Source organism: Microcebus murinus, chromosome 23 (genome assembly GCF_040939455.1).
Source record: "Microcebus murinus isolate Inina chromosome 23, M.murinus_Inina_mat1.0, whole genome shotgun sequence".
NCBI lineage: Eukaryota > Metazoa > Chordata > Mammalia > Primates > Cheirogaleidae > Microcebus > Microcebus murinus.
In genome coordinates this window covers 12,390,997-12,404,213 of record NC_134126.1, presented here as the reverse complement: position 1 = coordinate 12,404,213, position 13,217 = coordinate 12,390,997, and positions in this window count along the sequence as shown.

The window sequence follows — 13,217 nt, the reverse complement described above, 5'->3', positions numbered from 1 at the left end:
CTTTCTCACCACACACCTTATCCTTAGCCTCTGATTTATGACTTCTGCTCCCTTCAAATAACTTAAACTGATCTCTGGAAGGTCAGCAAACACTCCTAATCTCAAACTGCACCTGTTCACAGTTCTGTCATTCGAAATGAACCCTGTCCAGGGAAGATTTGAGTTTGGAAAGGAATGCCCACCTACAATTACTTATGTTAAAATCAGTATTCAGTTTGTTAAAGTGTGACTTGTTTTAAAATGTATTTTGTTGTGATAAAATGTACATAACATAAAATTTACCATTTTAACCATTGTTTTTTTTTCTGAGACAGAGTCTCGCTTTGTTGCCCAGGCTAGAGTGAGTGCCGTGGCGTCAGCCTAGCTCACAGCAACCTCAAACTCCTGGGCTCAAGCAATCCTGCTGCCTCAGCCTCCCAAGTAGCTGGGACTACAGGCATGTGCCACCATGCCCAGCTAATTTTTTCTACATATATTAGTTGGCCAATTAATTTCTTTCTATTTATAGTAGAGACGGGGTCTCACTTTTGCTGAGGCTGGTTTCGAACTCCTGACCTCGAGCAATCTGCCCGCCTTGGCCTTCCAGAGTGCTAGGATTACTCTAGCACTGTGAGCCACTGTGCCCAGCCCATTTTAACCATTTTTAAGTGTATAATTCTGTAGCATTAAGTACATTCACCATGTTGTACAACCACCACTATCCATTTCCAGAACTTTTTTTTTTTATCATTCCAGACAGAATCTCTGTGTTTATTAAACAACAACTTCTCCCATTTCACCCTCCAGCCCCTGGTGATGATTACCTGTTCTACTTGCTGTCTCTATGAATTTGACTGTTCTGGGTACTTCATATAAGTAGAAAAGCACATAGACCATTTGGCAAGAATTCACTATATAATACGCCACACTTTATAATAGATTATATAGTTAACGTATTTACTATGATAATTGTTTATTATTCATCTTTCCCCACTAATAGTGCTACAAGGGCAGACACTTTTGCTACTTTGTGCTCTGATGTATTCCAAGTGCCTAGAAAAAGAGCCTGTCACATAGTCAGTGCTAAATAAGTATTTGTTGAATGAATAAATATGGCAGGGTAAAGTGAAACTCTAAACTTCTTACTGTTAACAAAAACAGACATTATTAAAGTTGTCAGCTACTTCTAAGTCTAGTAGTGGATACAAAAAAGCCACTGTGGTGGTAAGCTTTGTTCAGAAACCAAGGATGTGACTTGCTCTTTTTAGTTATGCGCATGTGTGACAAGGCAAGGCATGAACAATAGTTCTCAGGTTCTATAGGAGAATGACAAACTCAAAAGCTTCAGGAGCCAGGCTGATGCTGAAGAAAGCTAGCTAAGTGACTATGGCTCGATGTGAGAGCTAAAGTGAGTAAACCCAACTCAGTTCCAATTAATGGAAGCAGCAGGCAGATCTAGTTTTCCCAAGTCACGTGGAAGCTAGATATCTGTGTTTTTAACTAAAATCTCTCCATTTTTAAATATTGGCCTACATTCAGAAAACACTGGCAGGTAAACAAATCACAGCTACAGGCCTGATATGGCCTGTGGCCACCAGTTCATTACCCCTAGTTATAATGATACTTTGGGGTCTTATTTTGTATTCTGGGAAGGAAATAAAATTTTTTCTAATGTAGACCCTAAAAGTCTCCTGGGAGAAAAATGGATCCACAAACCAAACTCTTCCCTTTTGAGACTCAAGTTTATTAGAACGTCTTAGAGAGATGTGACTAAATATTCTCATTTCAATTCACCTGAAAGGAAAGGAGTCCTAGTACCCCAAGAAGCAGGAGAACCTGGGCATATTACAGGGCTCCAGAGAGGAACCTGAGCAAGAGACTATCTTGATTCAGTCACCTTAGCACTGGGGGCATGCTGGGTCACAATGGCTGTGCAGGAAAGTACATATTAAAGATCATAATAGTAACAGAGATCTCTCCTTTTTTCTCCTTACACTCTGAAAAATTACCACTGCAGCCAGCAATGGTAAGGGCCCTGGTTGTTCTAGCAGTTGACAGTGATGATCTCAGGGGGTTTGAGACTTTGTGTTTTCAATGACAGACTACAGCCAGAACAGCTACAAAAGACACCATGAGGGGGGCTGATCACGTTCTCTGCTTCCTTCTGAACAAGTTATGAAAATAAGACTGATCCCATGAGTGAATGTGCATCCCGAGTATTAATGGGAGTGGGGCAAACTCCAAAGGGTAATCTGGAAAAAGGTGAGACTAAAATCAAAATAGTTTAGATATTAAAGAGAAATGTGATTATGGCACAAGAATAGGCATATAGATTAATGGAGAAGAATAGTGAGTCCAGAAATAGAGCTGCATATATAGAGTCAACTGAATATTCACAAAGGCACCAATTCAACAGGAAAGGGAAGTCCTCTAAATAAATAGTGTTGAAACAACTGGAAAAATATATGGAAAAAAATAAACCTCAACCCTATCTCACAGCATACACAAATATTGGTTTGAACTGAATCATAGGTGAAACATAAAAGCTAAAACTACAAAGATCCCAAAAGAAAACATGGGAGAATATTTTCGCAACCTTGGGGTAGGCAAAGAATTCTTGGAACACAGAAAGAACTAACCATAAAGGAAAAAAAAAATGGGTAAATTGGACTTTATCAAAATTAAAAATTTCTGATCATCAAAAGATACCATCAAGATTACAAAAAAGGTAAATCAGGCTTGTAGTCTGATATGTAAGTACCTTTGAAGTTGTTGCTTCATCCGGACAAGTAAAAAGCTGAACAAATTGAAAAACTAACAACTCTCCCTGGATCCCTCAGAGAAGTGAGGTCACAGGGCAAACTGCTACCCTCAAATTTGGAGAGACAGGCAAATACAGAGCATTGCGGCTTACTGAAACCCACGAGCAGAAACTGCCACAGAAACTAGCGTCAGCCCAGGAAAACCTGAACTGTAATTGACAAATCGCTGAAGGCTCAGTGTGGACAACTCTGAGAGTTCAAAACCCCAGGGGATCCCCACACTTTTGGGAGCTTTACCTCTAAAAGCTCTACCAGATCCTCACAGTGAATGTTGCAGAAAGATCTCTTCCTGCTTATACCAGGTGAAGGAGGAAAGCATATTTTGAAATATACCAGAGCGTTCTGTTCTTAACAAGACGTGCACTCAAGAGAACCTATGAATGAGTCTAAGCTATTAGAGGTTTTTTCAGAGCCTAACTAACCTGGGAAAGGGGAATATTCAACTTCAGCCCACCTGGCCATCCCGTCCCACTTAAGGGGTAGGGTGTACTGAGCAGATGTTGTAAAGTTCACAGTCCGAAGGCACAGGCTAATTGAAAGACTGAGACCTAACCATAGGACTACAGAATGTTTCCTTTCCTCCCACACCTTAAAGGCCTGTTTATCTCCGTTCCTTTTACCCAGTACATCCTGGCCAGCCATCAAGAAAAACATAATATCTGGGCGTGGTGACACACACCTGTAATCCCTGCTACTTTGGAGGCTGAGGCAGGAGGATCGCTTGAGCCCAGGAGTGTGAGGTTGCTGTGAGCTAGGCTGACGCCACAGCACTGTAGCCCAAGCAACAGAGCGAGACTCTGTCTCTAAATAAATACATATAAAAAGGTTTTATAACTCTTTAACCATAACTCATTTTGCATTAACATGGAAAAATTTTTTCCTTACATGTACATGATTAAAATGAAATTATTTTTTAATACTTAAATGTGACTTAAAATAATAGACTTTCTAAAACTTTAGTTAAAAAAAAACAGATGACAGACCAAGATGTTTTGTTGAATTCTGGCTATGAAAATGTGATGTCTAAATTCCAGATGAGAATGGAGCAAATGGGGACATGTAGATGTTAATATCAGAGCTGTAGTTTCCAAGAATGTTTCATTTTAGATTAAGTAAGAATTATTCAGAAAATCTTGGGTCTTTCTAAAAATGAAAATAATTACATTTCAAAAGCTAGAAGTTTCAACAATTTCCAGCTTAAGAAATGGAGTCCCAGTTAATTTGAAAAGGTGATTGGAAAACTTTTACTCTAGTGTACAACTAGAATAAAAGGAAACCCCTGAACCACCTACAAGTCCTATTGTCTAATTTGAAGTTGAGGCCATATTCCTGTGCCCTGGTTATGGGATGGCCTCCACCATTAAAATACATCTGGTTTAAGTTCCTGCCATATGTGGTTCATCAATGCACAACAGATAATAAATTTGGAAGGCTACATTCCTATAGGCTTTGGCTTCGAGTCTCTTAGCCTCTGCAAGTCTGATGATTTTTCCATCTTAGCTTATATACGTTATAGTAATAAGAGAAGGCCCAAAACATAGAATGTATTTTAGAATTAAGAGCTTATCTCCAAAAGCAATCAGCAGGAAGCTTGAAAGGACCAATCTCTGTTACTGTGTCTTTTTTTTTCTTTTTTCTTTCTTTTTTTTTTTTTTTTTGAGACAGAGTCTAACTTTGTTGCCCAGGCTAGAGTGAGTGCTGTGGCATCAGCCTAGGTCAAAGCAACCTCAATCTCCTGGGCTCAAGTGATCCTTCTGCCTCAGCCTCCCGAGTAGCTGGGACTACAGGCATGTGCCACCATGCCCCGCTAATTTTTTGTATATATATTTTTAGTTGGTCAATTAATTTCTTTCTATTTATAGTAGAGACAGGGTCTCGCTCTTGCTCAGGCTGGTTTCGAACTCCTGCCCTCCAGCAATCTGCCCACCTCGGCCTCCCAGAGTGCTAGGATTAGAGGTGTGAGCCACCGCGCCCAGCCTGTTACTGTGTCTTTATGAGCTTTGGAAAATTGATTCCTCTGTGTCATGCAGCTGAGCCTCATGTGCTGTGGTCCTTTTCATCCAATTATGTTCAGTAATTAAGAATTATTATTCAAGATTAATGGACATATTCACTATTTGGTTTATTCAGAAACTTATTCTTGGCTGGGCGCGGTGGCTCACGCCTGTAATCTTAGTACTCTGGGAGGCCCAGGCGGGAGGATCACTCAAGGTCAGGAGTTCGAAACTAGACTGAGCAACAGCGAGACCCCGTCTCTACCAAAAATAGAAAGAAATTAATTGGCCAACTAAAAATACATAGAGAAAAAAAATTAGCCGGGCATGGTGGTGCATACCTGTAGTCCCAGCTACTCGGGAGGCTGAGGCAGGAGGATCGCTTGAGCCCAGGAGTTTGAGGTTGCTGTGAGGTAGGCTGATGCCACGGCACTCTAGCCCAGGCAACAGAGTGAGACTCTATCCCCCAAAAAAAGAAACTTATCCTTTTATTTTATTCCAAATATTAAAAAAAAAAAAAAAACTAAGCACTATTTTATTAGTTAAAGCAGGGCCACCAATTATAAGAAGGCAGTTTAGAATAGTGGTTAAGGGTATGGGTTTTTCCATCCTGTTATTTTGATGTAGCTTAGTATTGAAGTACTTTATACTTCTATTTTCCAACCCATAAAATGATAAGAATGATAGTAACTTCCTCACAGGATTGTTGTGAAGATTAAATGAGATAATACTTATAAAATACTTGACACAGTACCTGACACAGAGTTCATGAGATAATTGGCTATTAGCGCAGTTGAGAATTTACCTACAACTCTTCTAATTTCCAGGATTAAAACTAATATTGCCATGGCTGGAGCCCTATGAGAGATACTACTCTATAGTGTGTAATTAATAATGGGCCTCCAGGGAGAGGTATTCCTACTGCCTTTATTATTATTGGCTGCATCACATTTGGTATGTATCTGTCTCCCCTACTAAATGCTGGGTTCTTTGAAGATGAGGTCTGCATTTTACATTTTTTTGAATTAGTAAGGCTGGTTATTTGTAGACTCCATAAGGAAATAATGTAAAAAGGAAATATGCATGTAAATACACTTAAAACATTAATTTTACACTTGAGTTATTTTGTGGTTTTAAGTAATTGTAAAGAAAAATTTCTTTTAACTCCCTTGGGACTAGTAAAGCAACATAGACTTTATAGCTACACATAAAAGGACAGTTAACAATCATATATTACCCTTTGTTTGCATTTCAAAGAGGGGCATTTTATATTTGAGATACCTACTAGACATCAAAACGTGGAGTTGAATAGGTAGCTGGCATAAGTTTGGAGAAGTCTGTAAGCATGTATGTATGTATGTATGTATGGAGAAACTTACAGACCTGTAAGTATGGAGGTCCATAACTTTGGAGAAATTTGGGAGCTATCAACACAACAGTGGTACTTATGACCATGTGACCGAATAGGATCACCCAGAAAGAGGGTATACATTAAGAGGGGGAAAAAAGGTCCCAAGACAAAATCCTGGGACATTCCAAAACTTTAGGGTTTGAGATGATGATGAGAAGCCACAACGGAGACTGAGATGGAGTGAGCCAGGGGGTCAGAGAAATTAGGAGAACCCAGACAAATCGTCCTATCAGCTGTCATTGTCCCTGGCTCTTATCTCATTCTTTGACTCCTCACATCTATCTTGGTTTTGGTTTTGGTTTTTTTCCCCCAATTTTGGTGAGTTGTTTGGATACACATCTCTACTTTTTCTAACTGGCCCTCTGCTTTTCATGACCTTCACTCAATAATTCTGGGTTTTGCACATGTCTTCAAATTTGCCCCACTTGTAACTTGAGGACCTAGAGTCTAGGTCAGGGATATCCTTTTGCCAGCCTCAGCTCATATCAGCACATTGTATCTCCCACGGCTCCTCACTTTTTGTGCCATGCTCCCCACTGGAGGAGAAGGAAGCATAGCTGCTCTTGATAGTCTTGGCTTCAGACCCCCTGATTCAGTTTTCAGGGGAGTCCCTTGCATCCCCTTAAACTTATACTGAGTCTTGCTTTCATGTACTTCTTTCTTGCCTGTGTATTATATTCTTGCTTCAGCTCTGGGCATTTGGCCAATTGGGACAAATATCCTGTCCTTTTCAGCCAGTTCCTTGGTCCCTTTATCTCTGCACAACCCTGCCCCCACTCTACCCCAAATCCAGTGGCTAGTGCTCTTGCTATGACCCTTCAAGCCATTTGTGCCAGATTTGGAGGAAGGGCATGTCTTCTGAAACCAGCCTAATATTAAATACATTGCTCAAGATTTTTACCAGATGGTGATCTCACAGAGTATGCACAATAAAAATTCCCTGGCATAGAGGTATAGAAGATGGGAAATTCAAATATTAAATTCTTAACCTACAGTTAGTTGCTTCCAGCAATGGCGTGCTAAATCAGTAGGAATTTCTTGAGGGAGTGCTAAGGAGACTAATTAGCAAACAACACCTGATATTTTCCCTAGAGACTGTGGGATATAAATTAGTAGGAGGAGAGTAGAGTGATAATTATATAAGTCCTAGAACTCTTTTTAAATGCCTGCTATTTGAGGGATCTATAATCATTGGTTGGTTCCAGTTTAGCCTAAATTCTTACTAAATAGGGCTAGGAATGTTTAGGGGAATGGAGATTAAGGTCTAATAATAAGTCATTTGACTGCCTGATTTTCAAGGCCACTACACAACTAGAAACAAAGAATTTTGGAGTTCTAGTTTTTCCATTTGCTTTGGCTAATGATGCCTGATCTAGAACAGCTATTTTCTTTACCACAGTCTTTTATTTAATAATAAGTAGATACGTGCTAAAATTTTTACCCATTGTATTAGATGAGTTTGCTTTTTATATGTAATTGTATCTTTATTGACTTTATGATTGAAACACAATGTTTTATTTCAGTGTGAAGCATTCAAACAGTATAGAAATGAAGAAATAATTTAGAAAGTGCAAGTGTTCAGAAGTCTTCCTTTCCTCAAATATAATTTCTTTTAATAGTTTGGTGTATATTCTTTTAGATTTTTATTTGTATTACAAAAATGGAGTCATGTTGCTGGGTAACTTGATTTTTTACTTACTAATACATCTTTGATCTCTTTCTATGTCAGCACTTGTAGCTCTATCTCAGTCTTTTTGACAGCTACATGATGTAGTACTGTGTTGATATACCAAAATTTATTTAGCCAAAAAGAGTGGGCTATTTTCGGTTTTTTACAAACACAACAATACAAAGATTAATATCTATGTACATATTTCTTTGCTCACTTGTGTGAGTATCTCTATAGGAGAGATTCCTAGAATTGTACAATTCTTAGGCTAGAAGATATACATATTTAAAATTTGAAGAGATAACTACCAAATTGCCCTCTTAAAAGGTTGCATCATTTTTTCATGCACATTGATAATGAATGCAATTTTGGTGTTCATAAACATTGAACAACGATGATTATTATAATTGCTTTAACATGATAAGTAGAAAATTGTATCTATTCAAATTTGCATTTTCTAAATGTTATTATACTGTTTAATTTGATATTATTTGTTAAATATATAAAGCAAGTGTATTTAGTACCTGCTTTTTACAAATTGTAGTTATTATTTCTACTTAGAAGGATACCAAAGTACCTTAGGAACGAGGTAGATATCTACGTATATTTAATACATGTACATTGCATTGTGTCAAATGCTAGGGCCTACATAAAGATAAATTACTACTGGTGTTGAAAGATGAATAGTGACATGGTTTTCCTCATGCTACTTTCACTCTGGTGGTAGGGTAGGAATGTACTTGGATACTACTAATTGAAGCAAGTGAACAGGGGAGAAAGACAGATGCTAAATGTGCTCTGAGAATAAAATTACTCAAATTTCAAGTTCCAATTTGGAATATTAAGATTAATGTAGAGTATTTTAAACTTTTATTCATAATAGTGTGTTTTGACAGGACTCCTTAAAATCAACATCCAAATACAGTTCTACTTGCTGATAGTTCACCAAGAATAAGCTTTCTGGTTGGTTTTATTTTCCTTAGATAATTGCAACATTATCACCCAATGTCATGCAAGTTCTACTAACCCAAGATAATTCCTGTGGTATTCAACGCCAAAGATAGCAATCTCATTTCTTGTCAGTTCGTTTCCACTTCAGGGCTCTCCATTTTCTGCATTTGTTGATATAAAAGGCTTTTTCTTTCTTTTCTTTTAAATTTTTTTTTAATTTCAGCATATTAGGTGGGTGGAAATGTTTAGGTTACATATATTGCCTTTGCCCCACCCGAGTCAGAACTTCAAGCGTGTCCATCCCCTAGCCAGGCATCCTCATACTACGGCCCACGGGCTACATGCAGGCCGCCCAGCACATTTATCCAGCCCACCGGGTGTCTTTGCCGGCACCGCCTGTCCTCCTTAGCAACTGATTTGTCCCGGGCCCACAGTGCGCACTCTCCAACGGTCTGAGGGACAGTGAACTGGCCCCCTGTTTAAAAAGTTTGAGGACCCCTGCAAGATGGTATGCACCACATCCACTAGAGGTGAATATAACCATCCCCTCCTCCCCCTCCCACCTGCCCAACACCCAATGAATGTTACTACTATATGTGCACTTAAGTGTTGATCAGTTAATACCAATTTGATGGTGAGTATATGTGGTGCTTGTTTTTCCATTCTTGGAGTACTTCACTTAGTAGAATGGGTTCCAGCTCTAGCCAGGATAATATAAGAGGTGCTAGATCACCATTATTTTTTGTGGCTGAGCAGGACTTCATGGTATACATATACCACATTTTATTAATCTACTCATGTATTAATGGGCACTTGGGTTGTTTCCGCATCTTTGCAATTGTGAATTGTGTGGCTATAAACATTGTAGTGCAAATGTCTTTTTTATAGAATGTTTTTTATTCTTTTGGGTAGATGCCCAGCAATGGGATTGCTGGATCAAATGGTAGTTCTACCTGTAGCTCTTTGAGGTATCTCCATATTGCTTTCCACAGAGGTTGTACTAGTTTGCAGTCCCACCAGCAGTGTATGAGTGTTCCTATCAGCATCCATGTAAAAGGCTTTTTCTGTACCAAGAATGGCATGGTGCCTGTGGGTTATGTTTGTGACACTACCTTATAATACAGTTTACATTTACTATATGTCAAGTTATAAGCTAAAGGCTGGGCTGAGGATATGGCCAAACCTAATTAAGGGCCAAGTGAGAGAATGAATAGGTTGGCAACTGGCTAAAATCTGCATCGTGTAGAAGAAGAGACAGGTGCGTTGAGAACAGACCCACACTAATCTTTCAAATTTTAGAAAAGGGTCAACTAAGGCAGCTAATATGATGAAGTCCAAGAGTAAAGACTTGTAGCTAAGGATGTGTGTATGCCAAGAAGTCATAGAATTGGAAATCCACTAACTATGAACTTAAACACTTATAGAACAAAGACTACTTATAATTAGATCAGAGGAGGACTGAGTGTTGGAGAGGTTCACAGGAAGGTGAGTTAGTCCACCTACTGATCCCTAACAGGAAGGGTCATTGGCAGCTACCTTTATCCCATCTATTTCTGTGCAGCAGTCTTCATAATACATAGGAAACCACAGTCAATTCTGACCTTATAGGCATGCCCTATGAAATGTGCTCGTTTTAAAAAAATAATAATAAAACAAAAATTTCCTACAGAAAGACTAGAAAGTCTTAGAAAGTATCTCTTTTAGGATGTAGCACATAAAACCTTAGTGCTTTAGGTTGACCAGAATATTTATTTAGATTTATTCTAAATTATAACCTACTTTAGTATGTTATTCAATGTATATTTAAATGATTTGTTTTTGTGGAGTATAAAATGCTAACGTCTCAGCAGATGGATACTGCAGAGGTTTCTAAATCTTGATACAGTTTAAAATAAAATTTTCTTATATGGATGGAATTTGGCAGTTCTTTTAAATTCTTTACTGAAAAACATATGAACTGTATTAGATAAGAGATATCTTCACCCTCCATTCTCTCACCCCACAAAGAATCATTCTAGCATCATGCTTCTATTAAGTGGGAATAACTAAAATGTACACAAAGGCAGTTTGAGCAAACTGCAAGTTGATTTAAACAGTTTGCACTCTTCATCTGTACTTTCCCACTGGGATCTTCTAGCCTTCCTTTCCAGAGGAATTTCCACTTTAGTTCTGAGTTTTGACCTGAATTATCTGTTCTTTATTGGTTTCTAAGATGATTCTTGGTGTTCCTAGATCAATACCAAGGCACAAATTCCACCTCTTGCAGAAAACATTTTGAAAGAAAAAAATAAAAACCTGAGAAGGTTTGTTTGAACCTTAATAAACTTTCTTCATGTTAGAAAACTAAAATCCAGCAATTATTAAATCATGTTTTATTTTATATTTGAAGATGGATAGCACAATAATATCTCCCACTTACATACTCCATTATGAACTATAAAGAAACAGCAATTTATGCTGCATCAGAATGAAAACTTTAATTCATTCTTTTGGCCTTTCAAACACATGCTAGTTCATTATTTTAATAAAATGCATTAACAGATGTTAGGCAGAATGTGGCCACATCTGGGACATATAAAATACCATTCCAAGTCTCCATGGGAGGGAAATAGCAATATTGTTTAGTTCTCCCTAAAAGTTTTTCTAACTAGACCATCTCATTTAACCTGTTTAACTCCTTTAAGGTGAACAGTTAGCAAATAAGAATAGCAGCAATTATTTTGGTTATCTTGGGAATATAAAAAGGCACTAAAACACCAAGGGAAGTATCGCAAACAGAAATGCACTGTGCTGAAATACAAATAAAACTTCACTAAAGCTTGTGGCTACAGCTATATTTTCTCAGCTGAGGAGGTCATAAATCTTGAGCTGCCTGCTTCCTGAAGCCACCTTGAATTATAGGTCTCTTTAGGCCTTTCTACAATGTCCCTACTTACTTTGGCTCTTTCAAAGAAAGCACAACACATCTAAAAGATGGCAAATAAAGATATTGGCAGAGGATATATCTTGACAATAGTATATATAGATAGTGGTTAAAGCCCAAGCTCTTCTAGCCTACCTTTTACTTTTAATTTTGTTTTGTTCTCTTAAAGTTTTCTGATAAGACAAAAACAAAACCTGCTAGTTTCCTCTTAATGGATCAGGGTCATAGACTATTATATTTACCATCACCTCTGGCTTCTTGAAGATAGACTACACTGAGGGTTGGAATAAATAATAATGTTGAGAGGAAGCTCTGGAAATGATTGCTTCATGTACCACTTGCTCACTACAAAGGAGAAAGATACTGCATTTGTGCATGTAGCAGAGAGTAGTAAGGCAGATGTGGCATAATGAAAATATCCTGCACGTGGAATCAAATGGCCAGGGTTTGAGCCTCTGCTCTGCAACTTACTAACTCAACATGTGGGAGAGTTATTGAACCACAGAAGTCATAATTCCCTCCACTATAAAACAGGAATAAGACTTTGAAAAATTGTCTGAAGTTTCAGGGAAGTAATGGATCTAAAGTGCTCTATAAATTGTGATACATATATAGCTTAGTATTAACAGGCTCTTGATGGCCTGCAGTCTTCATCTCAGACGAATAGATGACAATTAGATACTTGGAGCATGGCTGAAAAGAAATCCATGCAGTGGATATGGAATAGGCAGATGTGAATTTCCATTTAAGACTGCCTAAACAGAGAAAGCCTCTGGAGGGACCAATGCAATCTTGACAGAAATTTCTGCTAAGTTATAAAAGTGAGGCAAATGTGGCCGGGCGCTGTGGCTCACGCCTGTAATCCTAGCTCTTGGGAGGCCGAGGCGGGCGGATTGCTCAAGGTCAGGAGTTCAAAACCAGCCTGAGCAAGAGCGAGACCCCGTCTCTACTATAAATAGAAAGAAATTAATTGGCCAACTGATATATATATATAAAATTAGCCGGGCATGGTGGCGCATGCCTGTAGTCCCAGCTACCCGGGAGGCTGAGGCAGAAGGATCACTCGAGCCCAGGAGTTTGAGGTTGCTGTGAGCTAGGCTGACGCCACGGCACTCACTCTAGCCCGGGCAACAAAGCGAGACTCTATCTCAAAAAAAAAAAAAAAAAAAAAAAAAAAAGTGAGGCAAATGGCATATGTGTTATTCTATTTCATATACACAGTGGGATCAAATAATCTCTTTCATTCTCTTAACATGTATTTACTGAGTGTCTACTAAGTGCCAAGCTCATCTCTAGGTATATGGTGGTGAACATGATTTCTGCCCTCAGCCGGAAGTGATGGCTCACGCCTGTAATCCTAGCACTCTGGGAGGCCAAGGCGGGTGGATCACTCAAGGTCAAAAGTTCGAAACCAGCCTGAGCAAGACATCTCTACTAAAAAAAAAAAAAAAGAAAGAAATTAATTGGC